Below are 4,595 nucleotides of genomic sequence, written 5' to 3' on the forward strand. Positions count from 1 at the left end.
ATGCATGTCAACCTATGGTAGGCGACACCTTGTGGGCAAAATTTGGTTATTACCCAGTGGATGGATGTCATCCACAAACCTAGCTCAGAGGTGCACCTAAATGCTGATGCTAGGATATCAGGAAGCCCTGACTCTCGTTTTAGGAAGTCACGATGAGTCATTCAGGGTACTTTGAGTTTTGATGGATCGCAGAATTATATCATAGAAAGGCTACATGTGTTGACACGTACTTCTCTAAATAAACTATATACAACATTCCAAGTCATCCAGTCAATAAGACTATGGCAAAGTGCTTTGCTCACTCTTACTGGAACTTGTTGAGTGATGTAATACATGCAGAGGTAGTCTTGCTCGCTAGAAAAGAGGTGTTTTGGGCTATGATGCCAACACCTCATGGTACCTTTACTGTAGGTACAAAAGTGTTTTCATCCTAGAATGGATTGAGAACAATGTGGTGGTGAGATCAAAGCAAGACTAGTAGCACAAGGAGTTTACGCAAAGCCCAGGCATTGATTTTAATGCAAATTATTCTCCATAGTAAGTTATAAATTTCTGATACTATCTTTTGATTAGTAGTACAAAAGCATCTATCGTTGCAGTTGATAGTTGATAGATGTAGTGATTGCATATATTTATATGATCCCTTGATTTGGTGTATTTGTGAAGCTTCTAGGAAGGAGTTCACATACCCAACCCTCATACATAAAATCACAACACATATTGTGTATTGCTTAAGTCAATATATGGCTTAAAGTAGTTAAGTCAAATTTGGTACAATCGACTTTGTGTATTTCCTAAACTGAAGGGATACAAGATTGATTACACGTGGTGTTCATTTTGAAGTTCTTGATTGGATTTCATAGTGTTATATGATAGTCAATAATCTTGACATCATTTGTGATGAACACATGTTAATAGCACGTTATAATCTAAAGATGAAGTTTGAGATGGAAGATACAGACTAAACCAAAATTTCATTTTGTGTTTATAATCCAAGCATCTTCTCTCAGTATTTTGTATGAAAAACTATCTATATCTAGATCATATTGAGTGATTCAATATGAAGGTATCCTATGGTTGTTCTACATCATTATAGAGGAAGATTGTTTTATGCCATAGTGATTGAGATGAGATATTGGGACATCAAAAGCCCTAGTTTGGTTTTGGATAATTGATGAAACATAGCACTAACCTTTGTCATGAGTTGCGATATGAGCTAGGTTGGTGCAATCCAAGTGATTGAGCTAGATGAGGTCCATGGAGTTGAAGGTGGACATGAAATGATGATGATCAAGCTCAACTTGGAAAAGAAGAAAGATAAAAACAAAAACTGAGATGATCAAGGCAAAGGTATATGATAGGTTTTTGTTTTGCACTCAAGACACCATAGAGGGTGTGAGTCACTCAGGATCGATAGTTGTACTATAAAGAGGGGAAATCTTTGGCTAAATGGTTTATCGAGTGCCACTAGGTGACATGATTCTTGCATATGCATTTAGGAACCTAGTGTGCTAACCTTGACCCTTGTAAAATGCTTTGAAAAATGCTAACACACGTGCACACAAGTTCTACACTTTGTGGTTAGCAAGTTAGAAGCAAGGGTGAAGTGGTTGTGGACTTTGAAAAAGAAAAGGAGGAGACTGTCCACAACCGAACGCTGGACGCGGGGTGATCGGACTCACCTCGATGCGTCCGGTCAATTATAGGCAATGGTACTACACTGGCCAAGAGGGTCATGGAGCAACCAGACACAGGGACCGGTGCATACGGTCACTTCTTTGGGTGAGAGGACGTAGGGTTTAGAGCCAGTTTTTAGTCAGATCGTGGCTGACATACCATGACGTTAGCCTTGGATGACCGCATGCACGAGCAGTGCACTGACTAGATGCTTGGGCGCATTAGGTCTCCTCTAACCTGACACGTCCAGTCACTAAAAACTAGCTCTAGATGCTCTCTGGACTTGATCTGACACTGTATGGTTCTGAGTCCGGTCATTCGAGCAGCGGGTCTGGTCATAACTTAACCCTAAGACGCCTATTCAGTTGACCATTGGAGAAAGATGATCAAAATTCAAAGGGCGTGACATGTGGCATGAGATCATCGACTGGACGCTGGCTCAGGCGCATTCGATCAACCCGACCAGCGCATCCGGTCAGTATGCAGAGCGGGCTCCCTTGACTCTAACAGCTCTATTCGTTTGGGGACGGCTATAAATAGTGTTTGGCTGGCTCCAAGGTATCTCTCTTGGCATTTTGACATACTTGACATCCTTGTGAGCCTAAGCAAACACCTCCCACTCATCTCCATTATTGATTCATCATCATAGTGAGATTGGGAGTGATTCCAAGTGCATTTGCTTGAGTGATTGCATCTAGTGGCACTTGGGGATTATTGTGGCTGTGGATTTCTTGTTTCTCTTGGTGGTTGCAGCCACCTAGATAGCTTGGAGCAGCGGAGGAGCTTTGGCATGAGTTGGTGACTGTTCGCGGCTAGCTCTAGTGATTGTGAGGGGTCTTGTACCTTCCCTGGTAGAGAGCTAAAAGGTAACTCTAGTGGATTGCTCGTGTCATTGAGTTACCTCACTTATGGGTAGGTTCTTGCGGTGTCTAATTGTGTGGACGAGGTTTGTGCAACACCTCTTAGCCACCGAACCACAAAGTGTTGGCCGACACAAAGGGGACTAGCATGCCAGCAAGCACATGAACCTCAGGAGAAAAATCAGTTGTCCCTTTCCCCTTGGTATTCTCCCAGTGATTGAATTGGTATTCATCTTTTGATTGGTTCACTCCTCTACATGGCGGTATAATCATCTTCCTTACTCATTTATATTCCCTCAAACTAGTTGTAGCAAGCTTATTAGTGTAGCTAGAATTGAGAGCTTGCTTTGTAGCTTAAGTTCATCTAGTGGAGCTCTTTAGTGTAGCAAGTTTGAGAGCTCTTAGCGAGTAGCAACTTAGCTCTTGTGTGTGCCTAGTGATTATAGCAATTAGAATTGTTTGGATAGGTGGCTTGCAACCCTAGTAGAGCTAGAGCAAAATTGCATTACGTCGTTTGTCATACTAATCAAATTGCTCTAGTGATCTTGTAGATTTTTTAAATAGGCTATTCACCCCCCCCCCTCTAGCCATATTAGGACCTTTCAAGTGGTATTGGAGCCATGGTCACCATTTCAGTAAGGCTTAACAACCTCAGTGCATAAAAGATGGCTTAAGTTGTGTTCAACCATGTGGGGGGCAAACCACCGTTCTTTGATGGCACATGCTATGATTATTGGAAGAGAAAGATGAAGATGTATCTTGGTTCAATCAATGATCATGTGTGGGATGTGATCAAGAGTGACTATGCTATCTTTGATCCCGACAATCTCACTAACCAAGACAAGGACAACAAGCAATGCAATACAATGGCTCTCAACACCATATACAATGCCATTGATTCCAAGGTGTTTGAGCAAATAAATGATTGTGATAGAGCTAATGAGGTATGGAAGAGATTGGAGGAAACATATGAGGGCACACTGGTGGTGAAGAGTGTCAAGTTGTACATCCTCAAGGACAAGTTGACAAGCTTCAAGATGAAGGATGATGAGAGCATTCCGGAGATGTTCCATCGGTTGCAAGTAATTATCAATGACTTGAAGGCTTTGGAAGAGAAGATCAATGCTGATGATGTCTCTCATTGATTCTTGATGTGCTTACCTCCAAGATTTAAGATATTGAGATTGCTTATCATAAGAGGATGATTGAAGGAGATTACCCCTAACCAAGTACAACATAATGTCATGATACAAGAGACATACCATGTGGAAAGGGAGGGGGTTGACAAGGATGATAAGAAGGAAGATGAAGACAAGAAGAAGAAGAGTGTAGCATTCAAGGCTAGCTCATCATCCAAGAATAAGGGCAAGTCCAAGAAAGAATCAAGTGATATGAGGATCTTAGTGACATTGATGATGAGGCCATGGCTCTATTTGTGCGCAAGATGGGCAAATTCATGAAGAAAAAGGGTGAAAGGATCAAGATGCCCAAGAGGGGGTGAATTAGGCTAATTCTAAATTTTATGCAATAATTAAGTCCTACACTTAGCCCACTTTACCCCTTGTGCCTAGATTGTGTTTCTATTTTTCTACCGCAAAAAAGTTTTGCACCCTAGGTTCCAATCCTACTCTAGCATAGCAATTTCTAGGAATGTAAAGACATGAAATGAATTACTCAAATGTAAATGCTCAAAGTAAAGAGAGGGAAAGGAACACGATGATATTTTCCTGAGGTATCGGAGAGTTGCCTCTCTCCACTAGTCCTCATTGGAACACCCACGTAAGGGTGTACCTCCCCTTTGATCCGTGCAAGGATCAAGTGCTCTCTACGAGCTGATTCTTTGACACTCCATCATGATAAATCACCCACAACCGCTCACAACATGACTTGGGTCATCCACAAGCTCCGCTGGATGATCACCAAGCTCTCAATCACCACTAAGCCATCTAGGTGATGGCAATCACCAAGAGTAATAGCTCAAACTCTCACTTGACCAAGACAAGCCTAATGAGAAAGGTGGATGCACACTTGCTACTCTCTATTCACTAATGAGGTCCT

This window comes from Miscanthus floridulus, chromosome 3 (genome assembly GCF_019320115.1).
Source record: "Miscanthus floridulus cultivar M001 chromosome 3, ASM1932011v1, whole genome shotgun sequence".
NCBI classification, from domain to species: domain Eukaryota; kingdom Viridiplantae; phylum Streptophyta; class Magnoliopsida; order Poales; family Poaceae; genus Miscanthus; species Miscanthus floridulus.